The sequence below is a fragment of the Platalea leucorodia genome (assembly GCF_965183815.1).
Source record: "Platalea leucorodia genome assembly, chromosome: 1".
NCBI lineage: Eukaryota > Metazoa > Chordata > Aves > Pelecaniformes > Threskiornithidae > Platalea > Platalea leucorodia.
The window spans coordinates 128,296,041-128,319,386 of NC_138823.1; positions in this window are offsets into that span (position 1 = coordinate 128,296,041).

The following is a 23,346-nucleotide window of genomic DNA, read 5'->3' on the forward strand; positions in this document are numbered from 1 at the left end:
AGAATAAAGATATCTGCTGAAGGTTTTAATCTCAATGAAATCACTAAGTCATTCCCTTTCACTAGAGGGAATTACAATGCCTATAATCTTTAATATTAACTTCTAGTTAACATATTTTTCATACATCTGAAAAATGGTAATTATATTCCAACCTTTCTCTGGGTTTTTTTAACTGTTATTCAAGAGGAAACTCACAAATGAGTGAAATCTTCTGACTGATACATAGCAGTGACAACCCGAATTTCATTTCATGAAAAATTCTGTCAGTTTGGATTTTGTATTCCAGAGCAAACAAAAAAGGGGTAAAAGGGAGTTCCTCTGAAACTCTTTTATGCAAACAAGAGTAAACAGAAAGTAGCCTAGTTACGACTGACAGCTGTGATTAAAGGGACCCACATGGAAGTTTGAGCTGGTTTATATCAGCAGAGACTAGTGCATTGGTCTCCCTTATCCCCAAGTAGCCTGGATAACTAACTGCAGGAACATCATCTCCTCTAAGAAGCTGTTCTGTTAGTTTTCAGAAAGAAATATTGATTAAACCAGATTAACTCGATAACGGTTGTAAAGCAGGTTTGAAAATTCTCCAAGATACGAAGACTTAGATCTGACTTCCCATTCAGAATCAGAGACATGGAGAAGGATTTTCAACTTATGTCTTCTTCTCTGAAAAGCATCCTGACCATTCCAGTTAAGATGAATGGCCTCTCTCTAACACCACAAATTCTACCATTGACAGAGGAAATCTATTTAAACATACTTAAATATGATACCTTTTGCTTTTGATGACCCAACTCAATCCAAACACAAACACAACTCTATTTCAAGTGAAAGAGTCCCAGTTGTGTCTCGGAATGAGCCTATGCTATGGTCAAGATACGTTTACACATTTTTTCTTATTAATAGCCCTACCTAATACCTTGATCTGCAAAAATCATTCTATTGAAATTACCACATTTTGAATAAACATTGGGTTTGCTTAATCTTTCTGAATTTTTGATTATCGCTCTTACTTTTTGAACATTCCCCTTTCTTAATGATTTTATGGAAATGAAAAGTTGCAATTTTCTCCAAATTTGAATCAAATCAGTAACTTTCATTGTTTTTTCCCAATGGTATAAATCTAATCCATTTTGAAAGGAAAATGGGGATGCTAACGAACCAGATTTTACAATAATGGAATAAAAGGGTTTATTCATGCTGTAAACTATGGAGTATGTCCCTTTGGTTACTGTCATTTTCAAAGTCCTTTTAGTATCGGGAATGAGATTTTTTTCAAATTAATTACCCACTGATGACAAAAGAGAGAACAAAAGCCTTCTGGGCTTTGGTTACTACGCCCCTGCTCCTGGAAGGCAGAGGGTTATACCGCTGGCCAGCAGATGGAGACACAGTATTCTTCTTGGAAGATAAGTTGCAGCTCGAGGTCCAGGTAGTCTTAACGTTCTACTGATTGTGACTTTGCAGTTCATCAATTTAACAGGGTAGCTCAATCCAAACCCGAATCCATCTTCTGGGTTTTTCTCAACCATACATTTTTCTGGATTGTAGCTATTACTGCTCTAAATACTCTAATTACTTGGATAGTGGCAGTTTTGATTTTAAGCATAAATTTGTAGATATATTTGTGTGACAATGAACTAGATAAATGTTTGACTACTTTATCATCTTTCTATGATTAACAATTTCTCAAAAAGAACAGGATTTTTTTGTAAATCAATTCATCTACGTGAGTTCCATACTAGTGGTCACATTTCCTAGACTGTAACTTGGTCATGATTTTGAGTGTAAGTAAGTTTTATAAATTCAAACACTTGGGGTTTTTTTTGAACACTATCAAATAACTTTATTTGTATACCCCAAATGAATATTTGGAACTACATTCATTGTGAGAAAACCCACCCATTCCAGTTAAAAATTCAACTTCTCTCAATATTCCTTAACTTCAAAACATTTTCCCACAAATATTCCCATCCATAAATTCAATAATTTTAATGTTCACTGAAAACATGAATTTAAAAATTAATTAATTGAAACAATTTTTAAAAATTAATAGTGAAGAAATAGATTTACCATGGGGTACAACCATGAAGAATCTTGAAATGATTCATCAACAACCTCTGAACCCTGTGCCTCCATATACTCAACACAGAGAATCATAGAATCATAGAATCATAGAATGTCCTGAGTTGGAAGGGACCCACAAGGATCATCGAGTCCAACTCCTGTCCCTGCATAGGACAACCCCAAAATTCACACCATATGTCTGAGGGCGTTGTCCAAATGCTTCTTGAATATTGTCAGGTTTGGTGCTGTGACTACCTCCCAGGGGAGCCTGTTCCAGTGCTCCACCACCCTCTGGGTGAAGAACCTTTTCCTAATGTCCAACCTAAACCTCCCCTGGCATAGCTTCCTGCTGTTCCCTCAGGTCCTATCATTGGTCTCCAGGGAGAAGAGATCAGCGCCTCACCCTCCTCTTCCCCTTGTGAGGAAGCCATAGACATCAATGAGGTCTCCCCTCAGTCTCCTCTTCTCCAGGCTGAACAGAGCAAGTGACTTCAGCCACTCCTCATACAGCTTCCCCTCTAAGCCCTTCACCATCTTTGTGGCTCTCCTCTGGACACTCTCTAGTAGCTTTGTATCCTTTTTGTACTGTGGGGCCCAAAACTGCACACAGCACTCAAGATGAGGCCGCATCAGTGCAGAGTAGAGCGGGACAGTCACCTCCCTTGCTCGGCTAGCAATACAGTGCTTGATGCACCCCAGGACACGGTTGGCCCTCCTGGCTGCCAGGGCACACTGTTGGCTCATGTTCAACTTGCCGTCGACTAGAACCCCCAGACCCCTCTCTGCAGGGCTGCTCTCCAGCCTCTCGTTCCCCAGTCTGTATGTACAGCCAGGGTTGCCATGTCCCAGGCACAAAATCCGGCACTTGCCCTTGTTAAATGGTTGGTGCACCCGTGTCTCCTAAAAGCACCAGAGATTCAGGGAGCAATGTATAAAGAACATTATTTTACATAGAATCTTAGTGTATGGCTTGCAGTTTCTGCATTTTTTTTTTAAACTTCTCAGGAGATTGAGGATAAAGAATAATATATTCTATATCCTACTTGTATAGTTGTCTTTTTGAAAAAAATCAATATTTTTTCTTCGAAATTAATGGTAACTTTTGGTAGCCTAAACTGTCCTGGCTTTCTCTGGGGGAATGACATGTGCATAGTACTTGCTTTATATTGGATAAAGGATTCAAAGTTGTATCCTTTTGTTAGGTCATTGAAACTTTTCTGATAAAAACAATAACTATTTAAAAGCCTTTTCTAAGCTCAAAAATAATGTTCATTAGTGGATACGTTTGTTCACAAAATTATAACAGGTAGAATTTCTTCTATTAATATTGAAAACATTATTTCATCCAAGTCATTATCAGTCATTGAATGACTTTAGTTTATGTCCTGATAGATCATAACAACAGACATTTCACTTTTGCTACCATCATATTCTAAGACATCATTATTACTAGTATTATTATTATCATCATCATCATTATTATTATTATTACCCTAATTGAAAAAATGAGGACCATTGCCAACTACTACAGTATTTTGGCTCTTCAGGAGTACTGAAGTGTAATAGGAACTATGATTTTTCTATACTGCATATTTTCATTTTACCTTCAGTCCTAAAAATTCATCTGCTTTCTGACTTCGAATATCTATGCCAACGGTTGCTTTTCCATTAAATTCTCTACACATAAGAAGAGAAAAAAGGCGGTACAAGAGCTATGACAGTGTTCAGGTCATCCATGAATTCTCTAATGGTAGGGAAACCTCAAAAAACTAGATTTGTTGGAGTGGAACAAATCGGACTTAAAGGGCTGGTGAATCTGATTTTATATTTGCTGTATTTTGCCTTTAGCAAATACTACTGAACAAATCCTTTTTCCCCCCAAAGGGATGGCTAGAGCTGGTTTTGGTTTGAATCTATGTCAATATTTTTACTTCAGACAAATAAAAGTGATTAAGCTATGGTTTGAATAAGTTTGTCAAATCAGTCTTAAATAAAAAAAAAAGAATTCTGAGTTATTCAAGCAAACACATGAAAATAGAGATAGCAGTATCTTCTCGCTTTCCTAACATTTCCAGTATCTTTTTAGTTTTTTAAAAATATAAGGAAAATGAGCTTTGCTGCAGCAGCTTCAGCATGGAGTATGTATGTATTTATGTCTACATTTTAAGTCTTTAGAAAGGGTTAATGGTGAACATTATGAGCAGCGATGTTTAAGAAAGTGGTATAAGTTAACCTTTATGACTGTCAACACAGAGGCATTCCTTGTTCTGTGGTCACACTTCAGTTACAATAAAACATGCTTATGGAACACATAGTCAAAACTTGTTGTCAATTATTTAGTATTCCCATAAACCATTAGATGGTCAAAAATATCTTTAATTGATTCCATCTCTACCTACACTACTTATTATTTATTAGTATAACAAACTTCTCCATGGGAACAGCTAATTGTATCTCCCTAGTGGCCACTTCAAGTGGAATAAGCATTGCACAGTGCTGCCTAAGATACTGCTGAAAGGTCTTCAGCATTTGGGATTTGATTAAAACTGTATTACATGTACACATCAGCAACCATTGCTAAAACAAAACACTAATTTAAAAAATCCTTCTGCTATACTGCTTAACACAATTGAAAAGCCTTGCATGCATGGAAAGAGGAGGGTGGGAGAGTCTGCTATCTCTTTTTTTTCCCCCTCAGACAATCATTTTGTAATAGAAATAATACAGCATTCTCTTGTACAATGAGAAGGGAAAGTGTGAACCCTACCAGCTGCACTGTGGGAGAGACCTTTTCCTCTGACATACATGTAGCACAGCTAGCTACTGCTGTCTAAGCTGCATGTTTTTGTTTCCCGTTTTTTTTAAAGACATAATTGTTAATCTGTTCTATAGTAGAAAAGACAGATGTTATGGAAATAGTAAGCCACACTGTGTTTAGATTGTTCTGTGAAAAGACATTCCATAGGCAATGTTTCACAAAGGAAGATTTGGACAATAAAGCATCCATTTTGAGACATGCAGGTGAGTTGTAAATACTACTGAACAATATCAACATAACAGCATTGCAAGCATACTATAACATTTAACTGAAGTGTTCAAAACACTATGACAAGATTTTACAAAATGTCAAAACACTATGACAAGATTTTACAAATATATGTTAGGCTGATTATTGGGTTAAAATTTAACAAAAAATGAGCAGGTATGCTTTTCACTTAAAATAATTTGTGTTCTTTCATCACCCTCAGAGACCCTTTGTTGAAATTATGAATCTCTGAAAATCTCCAAAGATGCAATTCAAAATATAGCTGGCTGATTCAGATTACTCTTACCATGTTCTTTTTTTTTTTTTTTTTTTTTTTTTCCTTTAAGCCAAATGGCATATCTGGAAGTGATCTTCAGGCAATTGCTAAGGGACACATTTCAAAAACTGGATTCTAACCCTGCAGAAAGGAGACCTGCATTCCTTTCTGATGCCCAGACTGCATATCTGAAAGTGGATTTACACTATAAGTGCAGCACTGAGTTTAGGTCATAGGAAGAGCTAAAACAAGGAAATCATCTCAACCAGAATAGCATCATGAATTTGTTCAGATGATCATGGAACAGAGTCGGTTCAAATTACCTCAAAGGCATAAGTAGAGTGTCAGTAGACTTAAAGGTAAAAATAAACTCTGACAAAATATTGATGAACCTGCAAGCAAAAACACCACCATTGTTTGCAATTGGAGGTGCCATGTCTCAAGCCAGATGTTGACCACTGACCAGGGTACATTATTGTCTATACAGTCTTTTAATTGAAATTGCCTTGCATTTGAAATTTCCTACTTAACAAAATGAGAATAACTTTTTGCTTTTCTTTCCCTATCTTTTCTTTTCCCGATGTTTAGGGGGAAAGAATAAAATACTGATACATATTATTAATCTCCAAAAATAAAAACATTTATGAAAAAAATTAAGCAAATTTTTGATAAATATTTTTCTTGTGAAATTAAGGGTTTTGTAAAAAATTTTTCTATTTTCCTTAGGTAGTAAACTAGAATTAAAACTGCCAGGATCTGTCAGACATTAAAAGTAAGTAATGTGGAGCAAAGAAGAGATTAAAAATGAACAAAAATTCAAGTTAGAAGCACTAGCAGACAAAGCAGCTGAGTTACCAGATGTGGTGGACAAATATTACTAAAGCAGAAGTAAAAGCAGAACATTAAGTTTTAGACAGAAAGAAAAGGGAAACAAAAGCTATTTAACAGTCATCAGTGTGAAGTGACAGGAATAATGAAGTATTATTTTCGAGAAAGAGATGTCTTACTTTCTGCACATGCACTTAAATGCAGTGTTTTGGTGCAAACATTTGTTCCATACGTTAGGTAAATGACCTGTATTTCAAATACATAGTCAAGACCTGTAAAACTGGAGAGTTAGGTTCTCAGCTGTTATAAGCTGACACAGCTTCACTGGAGTCGGTAGTGTTTCCCTGTTGGAGGGTGTGGCTCTTAATATTCATGGCACAATGCTGCCCACCGAGACTGCAGTAGGTATCTAATGTGCAACACTTGCCACTCATCTGTGATTGCATTAACTGACTATCTCCTAAGTGCAGAAAGGATCATGGAGTGGTAAATGCTGAGACTGTAATGGTTTGCACAGTAAGAGAGTTAGAATCTGATTCACGTGGAATCATTGCTAATACCAGTGGAATAAAACTGAAATGAAATGTGATGTTACCGATTGTCCTTGAGCTCCTCTCTCTGACAGGGAAAGCTGGCATACCTGGAAGGTGATGACTGATATTTTACACTACCTACACATCCAGGTAGAGTTTCAGCTTATGTGCAGGTCAGCCTCTCTGGACGTACACTGTCGAGTTGCTCTGCACGTGCATAAGGCTACCACACAGAACATTTGCAGTAGGGCTGTCCATACATAGTATCAAACTTTTCTGCATTGGCTGTGGAGTATCCTTCAAACTGGGTGCCCCAGCCATATCAGATCACATCTCAAGGTGGCAAAGAGGCCAATGGCCACTGTAGCAAACAGTTCTCAGGGGATGTTACAAAGGGAAAAGGTTCTTATCTTAGTTTGCGAACATAGCCTTAAATGTAATTTTAGGACTAATATTCCACTTTATGCCTTTAACCATTTTTAAAAGAACATGGGGCATTTAGATAATTCCATTAGCTTATTTTCTGCAAAATCTTCCAGCCTAATGTTGATCCAACTTATTTTCCTGTGTATAAGAGGCACCAGAGTACAACACATACCTCTATGCCCTAGTGCCCATACCTGTTGCTGTTCTGATTTCCCCTAGGAGAACAGCAGCAGCAGTGAATAGGAATGATATATAAGACACATCTTAATTTATTTTTACCCACTATCATGGGTGGATAGCTTGCATCAATATAAATCTGAAATAACTTTCTGATGCCTTGGTATTCACCAAGCATCAATAAACTAAGGTAAGCCTAGAATCATCCCTGCTTCTTAATTCTTACTCTTTGTGGGTTTTATCTACAGTAAACAACCCTTCTATTAGCTTCCAAAAATGTGTGAGATATGTAAAAGCCTTTTAACAGAATTGTTTTTGAATGACAGTCAGTGTTTTTCAACATTTTTAGTAATCAATTTTACTCACTGTTTTATTTCAAAATCTGTTAAAATCTGCTGTTTCATTTCAATCATTTTTCTCTCAAGAGAAGGAGGAGCTAAAACACCGGTTTGTAATTGATCCCACTATTACCAATAGGAACATTGTTTTGATAACAGCAGACTGACTCCACGAATACTTACTGGATGATCTTTGCGATGTGTTTTAGTTATCATATGACTAAAGCAATAAAAGTAGAATATTAATATATGCCTCCACCATAGATGTTTTATGAGGTATAATTTTATTAGCTTGCTGTAAAAGTAGAACTAATCAAAAAGATCAGAATGTTCATCCTATAAAACTCCATCACCTCAATGTATATTTTAACCCCGTCGATATGACAATAAACTACAAATACACAAACATTTTATGAAAACAGACAACTTGTCAGATTCAAGATGCTCATAAACCAATGTGCTTTCCAGTGAGAATGGAACAAAAGAATCACTGAAAAGGCATCTCTGAAAGGGATGAGCTTTAGAACTAGGGAGAAAATGTTCCCTTCATCTTGACAAGAAATCTAAAAATAGTAATTCCTCTAGATTATAACCAAATAAACTTGTTTTCTTGACCTATCACTTAATTAAAAACTTTCCCATATAGCCTGAAAAATGCAACTTTGTTTGTTCCAAATAACTAATAATAGGGGAAAGCTTCTGTAAAACCCAGGCAAACCACTTGATTTTGTACAGATTAACATATCTGGCTCAATCATAATGGTAGAAATATGGAAACCCAGAGGGAATTGTTCTGCTGTTATTAGGACTCGCTATAAATAAAATATGAAGCATATATTCCAAGAACAAATCTCCATTATGATTACAAAGAGCTATCTAAATGAAGAGAGAATTCTCTTGCTTACGGAGTATACTGAAACAGAAAATCATTGTAAACAAAAAGCTTTACCAATATAACTTTTTCTGAAAATGTTAATGAATTTTACAATAGAATATCGTTTTCAGTCTTGAAAAACCTACTCCCAATCGATGCCCCAGATAATCTCCATATTAATTTACCCCAATATGTGTTTTAATAACAATCACAATACATAAGGAATAAAAGAAGAACTGATTAAAAAAGCAAAAAAAAAAAGCACCAAAAAACACCTAACCCAGAAGCTAGCAAGACTAACTGGCAGAAAAGCAGGGAAATGCGGATTTTCACAATACACAAAAAGTCTTCTTAAAAGCCGTAGCTGAAAGTCCTTCTTAGGTTTAAAAGACTAATTACTAATACAACATACTGAAAAAACTACAAGAGGTAAGCAGTATGTTCACTAGTAACGGACTAGCTAAAGACAGAGTAAGTGTTACAAATTTTAATAAAGATTCTCAAATACATGAATCAATGACAACCAGATTTTTTTAGTAAAGAATCTGGATTTTTTAGAACTAAAGACTAATTTTTTTATACATAAGAATACTTCTATCTCTATTTACTGTCCGGTACTATAAGTAACATTAAACAAATTGAAAACAATCTTTTTGATACAATTTCTTAGCTATTCTTCAATACTAATACCCAAATCAAAAACTCATTAATAAAACTGTCTAAAAAAAGAAACCAGATCTCCCAAATCATGGCACTTTCTAAGACACTTTTCAACTTTCTCTGCCCAGTGGCCTGTTACGTCTCAGCAATAAAATATTGTGCCTTATCAGATTAGAGACCTACTTATGACCAAGGCAAATCAGGTATCCCTGTATGGAAAGCACCCTGAAACAGGAGCAGTTTCTTCTGCTATTCCTGCCTCTCAGTGACAGCAAAGTCTCCAAGGATCTCCAACTCCCTACCGACATCTTTTCCCTTCTCTGGGCAGCTTCAGAGCAGCAAACACATTCTTCTCCATATTCTGAGAAGCATGAGAAAGTGCTGAGTTTCCATTTTTTCCTAATCCAAAATTTCTCATTTAATTAATTTTGTGCTTCCCAGCCTAGCCTGGGGTCAGATTATGTATCCATGTAATCCCTAAACGAGTTTTCATCTGCCAATCCTTTGTTTGTCACTATTCCCTCATCACACCAGTGCATCTCCACAGCTTCTTTTATCACCTGGAAATTGGATACAGCAGGGCTTAAAATCTTCTCATACACATGACAGGAGAAATCAACACAATTTTTTCACATAAGTGCCCTTTCCTTAATAACACCTGAAAATCCCCTACAAAGAGAGAAAACAGGGATGAGGTGACCTTAGATGAAGAATCCCATGAGTGAGACAGGAGCTGTATATCTTTCCATTCTGTACATGGCACAGCACAGGGACACATTCATCCTAATGGGTTTGTTGAACACTATTACTCCAAACACAGGAGAACAATAATAATTGCCGATAGTAATTAAAGTAAGAAAGATATCACGTGAGCTAGGTTGAAAAGTGCTCAACATTAAACCAGTAGATAACAGTGTTAGCATATTTCTTGTATATATGTTACATATACAAATAAGTCTATAAGATGTAATGATGACTGTCATGTAAATTAGGTTTTTTTTTTTATGACTTCAGAGTTCCATTATCATGTTCAAATGTTTAATGAAGAGTTTACTGTTACTCAATTCCTAATCACTTTGAAATATTACTATCCTTTCCTTTGGGGGGAAAAAAGTATGCGAGATGACCATTCTTTTGATTTAATTGTACAAGTTCTCTAAAATATATTACATTTAGGCTTTGATGTTATTCTTTAAATGAAAAATAAATCAGTGAGGATCTGCTTTTTTTTTGTATTTCAGTTGTTTTGGGAAGAAGTTATTCCTGGATGGTAAACTGATATTATAACACCCATCAAAGTTTTTGATATGACAAAGTTACAAAACACTGGCCAATAGAAAGCACTTCCCATTTTTTAGCCTTTAATTCTAGAAGATAACATCTAAAAGGATTTCACAGATATGTCTCATATTTACCCTGAGGCATCAGTTCATCTTTCAGAAATTATCTACTTCAGATAATTCAGTTATCCCACTGTTCTGGCGCAGAATGTAAAAAGGAATACCCAGAATTTTCCATTTTGGGAAATCTTACCTTTTTAAAACAATGCTCATAAAAGAACATTAAAAATGTACTAACATAAAAATGTTTATACGTGTGTATATACATACATAGTTGTATATACACATACACACATATTTATTCCTCTCAAAGACTAAAGTTTACAGTCCATATCTTCTCTTTAATTGTGATCTACAATGAAAATGTTTTCATTCTGGAGATGAACATGACTGTCTCATTTCATTGACTTACAGGCACCCCAACTGGCTCAATAGCTGCAGAGAAGCAAAGGGATTGTGGACATTTCAGCACCCATTATTTCTTTGCAACTTAGCTGTGGGGAGCAAAAAAAGAATGAATTTTCTCCCATTGAAAAGAATCCACATATCTGTAGATAACTTGTCTAACTGATGGTTTCTAAACAATATAAAAAAATACAATAAACAAGACAAACTACAGAGAGTACTAGGGAAACTGGGTACAGATCTATCCCTTGGCTGTAACAACATCTCACATCCATCCATCCATCCATCCATCCATCCATCCATCCATCCATCCCCACAGATGATATAGCTCACACATACTTCAGTTGATCCAGCATATTTTGGTAGATAGTATCATTATCAGTCAAACTTGGAGCCATAAGGACAAAATGTCTTCTCCATTTAAAGGAATGCTATCCAAACAACGTTGCATAGCAGTGTTAACCAAATAATGCACAGTAATAATAAGAGGTCAAAAACTACCTTTCATCTACTTCTGGACAAATACTACTTCTGTTTCTTAGCTGCCCAAAATGTCTCCAGGAATATGCCTGTGAAGACTTCCACACTAACCATGAAAGAAGTAACTCTGTTATAAAATACTACTGGTAACATTCTGTCTGTTCTATACATGTGTTGACATCTATGCCTGCCCTGAGGAGGAAGAAGAATAAAACAAAAATTTAGAGGAGAAGAAGCAGAAAGGTACAATAGATTACTAGCAACAACTTCCTACCCGCTTCCTTCAGAAAACTTGTTGACTGGTAGAACCTATCTGTACTGGAAGAGGGAATGGTTATTATTCTTTTATACATAAAGTAATGACTGTATTTTCATTTAAAGGGTCTGAGATCAGTGATTAGCCAGCTAAGCATGTTTATTAACTAGTCTGCTGAGCTGATTTTCTCTTTTTCCAAGGAGCAGTGTGGTCCAGCTAGAGAACAGCTGACAGAGTCAATTATTGACCACCTTACCAACAGTATTCACCAGTTACAGTTACTTATAAGCAGACACTCTGCTTATACTTTCTACTGCTATATTTGAGCATATTTTCTAAAAAACGTGTTTTGATTCCAGGTTCATCGTTTGTTACCCACCTACCACCCTGATTGCAATGACAGGGACAGATCCAGCCATGCTGTGAATGGGAGCAGTGACACAGAAATGCAGTTGCAATCGAGTCAGGTGACACAGTGCATGAACTATACTAGTGGTGTTAATGGGAGGGGCTGTGACGGGATTATACATCCTAAGTAAATCTACCCCTAGGTAATCCTTTATTCTGTGCCTGGCAAACAGGATACTGTGCAATAACTTTTTACAGAATCCTGAGAGTGTGAGGTAGGTTTAAGGAAGATATTTTGTTGGTTTTATTATCATTGAACAACACTTGCTCTCCTGACCCCACTGACTTCAGGAAGGACTTTTTATTGTGTAAGGTTCTAGTCACTGTGAGTAAAGGCAGCAGAATCTGATCCAAAGGGATTTAAGCAAACTTGTGGTTTTTCTTATTGTTCTAGTCATGTTTTTACTGCTTTCCCTTTTAACATTAGGTTTAAATTCAAGTGTCATTTCCAAAGAAATAGCTATGATAATCTGTGGTGAGCTGATTAACAGCACTTACGCAAATTTCAATGACCACAAAGTTGTGAATGTGTCTGAGTGAGTGATCTACTTCTTATAAAGTAAATGAGTCTTCTTTCACATGTTTAATAATACTCAGAATTCTCTTCTCCTCCTCTTCCCCTCTGTATTCACTCTGAAGTCCTCTCCTTCTCTCATTTGTTGTTGTTGTGGCAAAGTTATTTTTTTCTTCAATATTTCCACTCACCCACAGTTAATCATTTATGGCCTTTTCCACTGCAAACATGTAGAAAACACGTAAAAAGGAAGCCTGTTATCACACAATCAGCAACTCCGATTATAGCTTGATCAGAACTGACATCACTGTGGTTTCATTAGTGATATTAGATAAGTGCAATCTATTTTCAATCATCTCTTTTTTTTTTTTTTTTGCAATGTCAAAAAAGACACTCACCCTGCCCCAACAGGTTCTGTTTGACAGTGACAGGACTGCATAAAGGATTCCTTTCACTTATCATCTGAAGACCATTTTGCATGCCAAACAAATCAAATCTACACATCTCTCACCATCTTTATCAACCTGCCCAGACAAAGGGTCGGAAGCATTACAACCTTTGACTTGTTAACTTATTTTTCTTTCTTTACAGCCTAAAGCAACTCTTAAAATGCAGAGGATGTACGTGCAAACAAGTAAGTTTTGCAATATAAGTACTGGGGCAGAGAAATTCTCCCACTGACAAGATCTGCCAATGCAGATAATGTTCTCCCCCTTGTGTTTCATGTTACACATTCTATCCTAGGTTTGGCAGATACCATACCTAAAGAATCTTTGCAGAAGAAAGTAAAATAAGTACTCATCCCAGGAGATTTTTATTTTATTCTTAATATTTTTATTTTGTTATCTTTACAGTTCCAATAAGTAAATGAGTCAAAGTGCTTTCAAGTGCATAATCTGGGATCCCTTAGGAAAATAGCTTTTTGCCTAGTAAAAATAGTATTATTAATTTTAAGTTACCTATTTTTCATTATATAGTGCTTCTACAGCACTGTTAAAAAGAAATGGACCAGACCCTGACCACAAATATGATTCTTCAAATTTGCCTTTTTTGTAAGAATTTTTTTTCTCCTGTTGACATTCATGAAAACTAATGCCATCCTGAGTTTCAGTAAGAGTCTGTTTTTTCCTCATCTGTTTCCAGCTAGACTCAATCAGGAACATACTTTCACAGAATCACAAGAAGCAAGGCATTCTTCTTGAGAGGAACCTGAGAAAATCCAGAGATCCTGGCAAAGCCAAGGGAGATGAAGCTTCATGATCTTCTTAGGGCAGGACCTGGGGGAAGTTTTTTAAAGCTGTATGGGTGCCTAAGAGTGCACCTACTGGAATGTTTGGATAGTGAGTGTAACAATTCAATATTTGATGGTTAAATTAAGCTATTTTTTGCCATGAGCTGGGAAGACAGATCAGAAGAATAAACATTCTGTACCTTGACTGGTTTCTCATCTCTCTCCCTGGGTACTTTCTACTGGTCCCTGTCAGAGACAGGATACAGGATTAGATGGAGCAGGTATAAGCTAGTGCGGTAGCTCTTCCAGATTAGTCCACTTGGACTCCAAAGTTCAACATCACAAGGGAGGATATTTGCAGGTGCTGCAAGTTTGTACCCTGAGTTATACCTTAGAGACCCAGAATTAAAAAGAGTAATGGATGTTCTTGTACCAAACTCGCTGGGAAGTGAGTGGGATCCCAAGATAGGTCCAATTTAAATATATAAGTGATCATACACTGGGCAGTCAGGCTCATCTATACTACTTATATCAATAATAATTACACTGTTAAGTGAAAAGACTTTGGAAAAGAAGACAGACTGGATGTAATGTAACATTAAGTTTTCATAGGTATTATTTGGCATGATATTCACAGTGAATTGTATGTTAAATCTTTCATAGGAGCTATATATGTTTACAAAGAAGAGAGGGAGGGAAAGTTCCTTCTTTCCACGCAAGGAAGGAAAGGAAGCTAGAGAAGATGAAACATTGATTCTGGATGAATATAGACTTCAGTCACATATGCAAATGTTTTAGAGATAGAGGAATATTCAGTCTGGGTAGGTAGCAGCATGCCGAAAAGCAGCCCTCCTCCACAACAGCTCTAAAGCGAAACAACAAAACACAGTTCAGCTCCTCCTGCCTTGACAAGGAGAAAGGCCATCTGGAGATTTACCATGGGTACATCTTTTTCTTCAAATTGAGGGACTTGAAATAGCAGGAGAGACAAAGAAAGAAAGTACAGAATTCAAAAGGCAGAGTGAAATCTAGTAATGGCAAACACTGCAGCCCCAAATAAGCACTGGTCAAAGTCAAGACAGCAACACTGAGTCCTCTGCATGGAGGCAAACTGAGAGCCCCTCTGTAGTCCCATTAACTTAAATCTCAGCTGGATATACCACCTGTGCAGACATTGCATCTCTCCCTTACTCATATATGTATCTTTCCATAATCACCTCCTTTCATTTACCTATAACCTCTATTCTCATACAGACACACCTATTCTTTGATCTTCATTCGGGTCTTTCCCCCACTCACATACACTTCTCATTAGCACAGACAAGATGCATCTGACTAGAGGAAGGGTTTCTGTCTGAAATGGGAGTTCAGCTATGTGAAGGAAGAGGCTGGGTCTTTGGGAGAGGAGGAGATTAACATTTTTTAACAATACAGTACCTTTGGGAAACAGATACATGCCTGAGTGGGGGAGGAGGTGGGAACAGTTAAGTGGGGAGAGCTACAAAGATATTTTCATACAGGTGAAGATAAACATAGTAAAACCATTAAAGTCTAATTTTGGAAAAACTTCTTAGAAGCCATTCCCGGCTAATTATTCTTCAGTAATAAATGAATAGAATAGTAAATGTTATTAGAATAATTTACTATTCATCAAGAATAATAAATGAATAGAATAATTCATTATTCCCACATCCTTGTTCTTTGCAAGCTCTGGCACGCTAACTAGGGCACCAGGAGGAGTGTCTCAGGAAGAACACGGAAACAATGCACACAAAACTTGGAAAAGAGGCTTTAACTTTAGGTGAAAAGTTCATGCAACCAATAGCATTTTGTAACTGTGCTACTGACATGAATTACCATTTGAGCCATGTGCATTTTACCATACTCTCTAAAACCTATTTGGCTTGTTATTGCATAGAGATCCAAAATTATGGAATGAGACTGTGATCTTTTCATACAGGCAGTATTTTTTCCAAAATTATTTAATTATTTCCTGGTCATAATTTTGTCAGCATAAACAGGTTAAGCAAACTGATAGGTATTGGCACAAGTAACAGAAATCAAAATTAATATAGCCTACATCCAATTTTCTTGCCCAGTTTCCTGGGTCCCCATATTTTATGCAGATACATAATGTATATATTTTGTATTTTCACATATATAATACAGCAAAAGACTTTCTTCCACCAAACAATGTACCAATCCTGTCTTTTCTCACATGCCCTCCAGACAGCTTTCTCTGCATCACAGGCACAGTTATCTCCATAGACTCACCATGTGCTGTCTCCCAGAGCTCCATTTGATTCACGCTCCATTTGCTAAGCATGCTACTCTCCACCAGCAGCCAAAGGTCACAGTATAATCATAGCAACTGAACTTGTCTAGAACATCTATAGATGTCATGGGGCTTCACGACAGTAAGTATAATTTTCTAGATCTTTCCATTCAGACATAGTTTACTGGTAAGTAAGTGCTCTTAGTAAGGCTTATATTCTGCTTTTGGCAGGTTCTAGGGCTTTTGTATCAGCAGATACTTCTTCTGTCAGACCCAGTTTATTAGATGAGATCTAGGCTTCTAGAGTTTCTCAAAGGGTCACAGTAAACCCATTTAAAAAAAAAGAAAAAAAAAAAATAGCCCAGAAACATACACTGAAAGGAATTTTTTTCCAGCTGCGGGAAAAAAGTCTTGTTTCATACTAGGTTAATACTGTGTATTACAGAAGCTTAAAACAATACATTGAGGGTTGATCAGCTTAGAGTAGGGCACTAAACAACCTTATAACCTTGGGCAAGTTATTTAATCTTTCTGTGACTCAGCTTCTAAGATGTAAAATAGAAAAAGTGTTCCTTTATCTTACTGCCTATCTTTTTTTTTTTTTTTTTGCCCTTGCTTTAAACTTCAAGTTCAGTGAGTTCAGGACTATCTCTTAACATGCATCTTGTAAACGGACAGTCTTGCAGGGGTTCTGCAATGAGCATAGCTCACCTCTGTCCCGGGATGTGTCTGTGTTTTGCAATCTCTTTTACATAGCAGGTAAGCATCAGCCTTGCTCCGTTCTCAGACCTCCCTAGACTATGGAAAGAGACAATAAGCAAGCCTAAAATAATCCATATGTATGGATGGCTTTAAAAGAAGATGATTAACTCATGTTTATAATATACATTGTTAATTTAAAAAAAAAAAAAAAAAAAGGTTGGGACTCAGAGAGCAAGCTTCCATCATAATTCTGCTGTAGCCATATACGGTGGGTGATATTGCAGTGTTCTAAGGTCCTATCTCACCTTTTGCTGTGCATAAGCTTTTGTAACTCTACTGAAGATTTAAACTCAGCGAAAATCTCATGTCCTCTCCGAAAATTTAATATAAAATAGTGATTTAAAGAAAATCTTTGAGATGTTGTAGGATAAACCAATATTTTTGGACTGTCCTGGCCAAGCCAGGCATCTGGCTATTGCAATTGAAAAAGGAGAGACAGTGGAAAGATGTGAAGAGGAGGCTGACATTATCAAAGATAATTTCTAAAGCAATACTTGAAATGCATGTGAGAGGGAACAACGTTCTTCTAGTGATCATGAGATGAGAACGTATTCAAGTGCTTTAGGTACATATAGCTAAGAAGGGCTGTTTCTTATAAATGTTATACACAAATTCTGAAATCTAGAGAGATGTTCACAAAACTTCTTAACACATGAGCTCAGTTTGTTCTAGTTATAAAAATGAGGTCTTTTTAGACTGTCGTGTATATTTTTTACCCAGTTTTGTGAAGAAACTGGCACACCTAAGTTACAGAATTTTTCCAATTTTGAGAAATGTTCCTGTCCTAAATCAGGACAAAAAAAGTTGGTTCATTAATATTTTCATGACCTGAGACACCAAAAACATTTCATATTAGTCAAAATATTTTGCTTAGCCTTCTCATTAAAAAAAAAAAACCCAAACAAAACAAGAAGTTAACATTTTTTACTTTAAAATGTCATTTTACCTCAGTCTCCTAAATAAACTTGTGTTTTTAAAATGTAAATATAGGATGTTTCAGTATTTTATTCTTTAAAAATTTTTATTCAGGAAAATGTCTAAGCAGCCTGTTTTGTAGTTTGTTTTTGTGAATCATCACCTTTTGGTAAAAACAAAGTTGGTTAACAAATTTCCTACGAATTGAACTGTTTAGCTAACTTCCCTTACCTTTTCTGCACCATCTGACCTATATTTTTATTCTGTGCTTCACAGAACTTTCTGCTTAAGGTTAGACTGATAATCTACTAGATGCTATCCCTAATTTTCTCACTACAAGGATCTAAAATCTGATGATGCTTCCTCTTACTTTAATGGTAGTTAAATACCTTCTGAAATAAAGGGAGGGGGCAGGGAGGCTGAGGAGAAGCTTCGTGTAGCATCACTCTTAGTCTTGGCATATTCAAGAACTTCCATAATAGTTTTTATTACACTCCTAAATACTTGATAATAGTAGGGAATATAAAATAAGGGCAAAAACTAAGGAACATGTCATGTATTTAAGTTGATCTCATGTAGATCAAGATTCTCCCAGCTAAAAAAAGAACTGCTTATATAATGCTGAACATAATAATTAAGCAACACCAGAAAGTACGAGAAAATGAAAGTCTCTCACACTGTCCCTGGGAGGAGGCAAACTTAGAGGCGATAGACAAAAAGAGGCAAGGTATGAAGTATGCCATTGGTATGGAATGCTTGCAGGTGCACTTCATATAGCTGTTACACCTGGGAAGGCAATTCTCATAATTTTCTTCTTGGAATGAGTCCCATCAAATTTGTGAGTAAAGGTACCCACAAACTGTGTGGAAGAGAATGGGAAATTCCAACTTTGGCAGCTGATGGTCAGTCGCTACAAACTCAGTATGTTGCACTTGAGTATTTTTGCTTAATGAGTATCTGAAGTCTGAATCCAAAAACTGAGGCTTTGGGCTGAGTCCTGTTTCTGTTAACTCAAGTTCCAGTACCAAAAATGATACCACTTGCTATTTACGAGTCTGGTTCTGAACAGGCAGGGATGAAGTGCACTTTTTTTTGTTGTCATTTAAGTAAAACATGCCATTTCTACTTTTGTTTCTTCTCTTTTTTTCTTTTTAATAGAGATACATTTTGCAGTCCTCAAGTCTGTGAGCAGTAAAAAAATAAGCACTACACCAACTTGTTTATCACAGTTATCAGTGCACTTGTTTGTGTGAGATTTCCTGTGTTAACAGAAAGGAAACATACTAATAATAGATGGCAAATACATGTTTTTGATTTTGTGCAACTGGGCTTACTATTTATATTTTGTACAAATTAAGTTACTGTGCGCTTGGAAAGAAAACACTGAGAAATCCAAATTTAAAGTGAAACAATGTGGCTGTCAATAAAGCCAACTTTTCACCAGCAATTAAATTTCATTAAAGACAAAGAGAATAAATTTAGGCACCTGTGACTACAAGATAAAAATCCATTAGCTTTGAGTAAAGGTCAAAGATGTGCTTCAATAACTTCAGAGGAAAATGTCTTAAAATAAACTTGCAGTTTAACAGCAACAACAACAAAATCAGGTAAACTAACTCCAGGAATTATTTTGAGCTGTTGTCATCAAGCAGTCTTTTTTCTTCCCTAATATCTCTGTACATTCACCAACAAAAAAAGCTTATTTCCCAAACACATACAACATTTTCCCTACTAAATGGTCCTAATAAATATTTTTTTCTTAAGTGACATAGGTTTGTTTATTTTAAGTGATTATAAACATTTTTCAAGTAAATGTTTTGTAAAAGTGCTCAAGTCTAATAATTTGTATGAGGTTACATTTTGACATTTAACCTTAAATTTGGCCACATGAAAGGTTTATCATCACAACTATATTGCTTTCAGTACATAGCAGAAGGACGCTATCCACTTGAAAGTCACCTTGATCCGAATGTTAGCAGCCTTCTGCTCCACACCTCAGATATTATTTAACAATGTGTCCACAATCCTTTGCCACTTAGCTTTTTGCTTCCATTACCAAATTCCTTTATGATTACTTCTCTTCCCTTTAGGCTTAGCTGGACATGTTTGATCTTCCACACACAGAAAAGACTATCCCAATACAGACTGAAAAAGTACTGTTATTTACCTGCAGTTGGCCATCCAAGGATTTTATTACCTTCAAGGGAGAATTCTTAATTCATCTCTTCTGGCCAAATGCTACCTAAGCTAAATCAATGACAGCTAAGTCAAAAGACATTGTAAGATTCTATGCTGATTATCTGAGAAATAAATAAATAAATAAATAAAATTTTCTCAGACTGGAAAAATACCTTAAGCCAGATTTTCTATTTTAGACATGAATGCCTCATACATTCTTGCAAATGTATGATATATGCATGCAAAGCAGATCTTTACATCTGCCTACTTCAGGGTGTAGATATTTGTCTATATATGTGCAAATAAGCAAGTATCCATGACTAACACTGAAAAACAAGTAAATTAGAAAGACATCCATGTCCTTAAATCTGAAATGAATTCTTTTATACATGTTATCTCCTGTATTTTGGGCAATACCAAAAGCTGATTTGCGGATTTTAACCTGGAACTGAGGATGGATTGTGGGAAATATACCTAAGTCTGGCTTTGTTGTTGACACTCTAGACCATGTGAGCAAGGTGAATCTTGACTGCTTTGTGCAAGAAAGAATTCAAATCTTTGGGACCAGACTAAAAAACAAATGCACTAACAAGCAAATAAATAAAAGTAGATGCCCTCTGTGTGAATTGTATCAAATTCTTTTCTGGCTAGAATGATTACCTGAAAAGCCTGAGGAACTATATGTAGCCATCATAATAATGCTCAGTAGGACTACTCAGAAAATAAGAGTTTAATTTTTCAAAAATATTCAAGTTTTCAGAATTTTTGAGTGAAAACAAGTCTTTTCACAAAATCTTAATGAAAATTCTGAAAAAAACCTAAACCCTAAAACAGGAATAGAAAAAGTATCCATACATGACAGGTGAGTGGACAGACCTGCACACAAGGCTATGGAATCAGTCTTTCATTTTCCCCAGTAATTGTTTATATTAAATATATCACCTGCTAATACCAAGTAAATTGCTGCCCAGCAAAAATCTCTTCGTAGGGTATTTTCAAGGGACCATTTCTGCTTTCTTTAAGGTTTTCCCGGCCAGTCAAAACATCACCAAAGGGCACTAAGTTCTCCCATTAAGTTTCTGAGGAAAAGGAAGACGACCCTCTTTCCCCTTTAAAAGTGGAGTCTGGACAGTGGAAATAGCAAAGATTATTTCTGGAGAACTCAGTAGCCTCTCAAACAAAATAGTCTTCTCCTATTGCTATCTGCTTCTGCTCTCAGTGGTCCCTTAGCCCAGAAGAAATGACAGTGAGAAGGTAATAGAAATTAAAATCAATTCTCAAAACATTTGAATAGTAAAAATGGCATTTGAACAGCAATACAGATAGAAAGAATGCTTCTGAGATCTATCTAATTGTGGTAAAGGCTTTTTAATGAGAAATGGTATGTCTCCGTGTTGCTTCATAATTCACTGTGCCATTCTAGATGCCTCTATAGCTTAAGTACAATAAAATTTTAGTGGGATTTTGAACACTCCCTAAGTTAACAGGTAAGTCAATTTAATGTCATAAAAAGAGATGTAACTCTAGAGATTTTAAATAATTTAATCAGGTGTAACCATTTCTTCTAAAGTTCTGTGATATTTTCTATCATGCTAAAAAGCACTACAGCATATCCAAACGCATGGCTACAGGCAGCAGCAATGGCTGATTTAATTTCATGTGCCTGTTGCTGAGCAGTAAAGTCATTCTGCACAAGATAACACAGGCTTGGGAAACTCTACAGAAACCTCTGCACTGACCAAAAACTGCTCAGATCTGGCTTTTGTGAATCTACTATAGCAAAACCACGTAATTTTGATGGGAAAAAGAATAGACTTTTCTTTTTTATATATGTTTTTAGACTACTTCGAGGCTAAAATAGTAATTTGTTTATACTCTCATGCCTATAGCTGAAAGTTTGCCATTGATTTTAACTAGAGAACACAGATTTTTCATAGTCTCTTATGGATACCTAGGTACAAACTTGAATGTCCAGAAAAAAACATACCCATTAATCCTTTGATTTGGAGGGAAAAAAACCTTCATCAGATTCACCCTGCCCCGCTTTGGTGGAACTACCATAAGATCCTTTAGCAGTTGGCTGCCTTTGGTGATGGACAATAAATAAATAAGACTCTGAGACTATTTTTCCATTTGCCCTGCAATATGTTTTGCAGTAGGCAAGAGTTATCACCAGTGCTGCTCTAGTCCTTAGGCCATACTCATTGTTCAAGGCTCACTAAATACAGATCAGTTTAGGGGAATTTTTCCTCAAATGAAATGAGTTTGTGTTTATTTTGTACTCTGTTGTGCACCCTCCTACATGACCACCCACTAGTTACCCCATGTGGTAACACAGCAGAAAAACAAGGTTTGCTGTTGTCCTGGGAGTATATTTTATGTTATCGCTAGTTTGCATTTTATTAACTGGGGCCTGGGGGAAATATATCATTGCCAATATTTGTGATTTTATTGTAAGTTTTACAATATTTAGCCTTCTAACTTTGTGAAAGAAAAAAAAAGAAAAGAAAAAAAAAAAAAAAGCTTGGGAATGATAAAATCTTGAATACTGGGAGATTAGTCTAAAAGAATACACATGCATACTTATACACAAACAGATGTATTGCTTTCAAAAATCATGCCATTTTTTAGCTGATCTCATTATTTAAAAGCCTGATTTGTGATTTCGAACACTTGTGGTTGGTAATATGGGGTAGTTTAGCAGAAATTGCCCGGGGTTTATTTCCTTCCAGTGGGGATAAAATAGAGTAGAAGGATACAACATTTGCATAAAATGGGAACATGCAGTAGAGTTAATCTGAATCCTTCTAGAAATCTAAATTTTTTTTCCTTATTTTCCATATTATTCATTGTTTACCTCTGTGCTAATAGATCCTTGCCTTTTATTTGCAGCCTAAATGAAGGCAGGATACTAAAGTAACCTTCCCAGAAACCCAATCCTTGAAAAAATTTTTACTGCTTGCTTTGAGTTGCTCTTTCTTATTCTTATTCAAGCTTGGAAAACTCCAAAGTCTTCTAGGTTTACTGAGTACTAAAAACTCATTATCTATACTGAATTAAAGTTAATCTTGTCTTTTGAAAGGTTACTATACAGTGAACAGAATGGTGAACAGCCATATTTTACTCATACTCTTACCCCTTCAGTTTCACATTTAGAGTTTTCTGCCTTTACTTCAACATGTTACCTTAATTACTTTTGATGAAACAATTTTCCAGCTGCAGTTGTTTTGCTTCTTTAAAGAAAGGGGTTTTGATTGGCATTTGTAAAGGAAGGTAGAATTCAAACAATATTTAAAGAGAGAAAATGTCTGTTATGTAACTAAAAATCTAAAAATGGAAACAGTTTTTAGTTATTAATATGGAATTTTTAGAGCATGAAA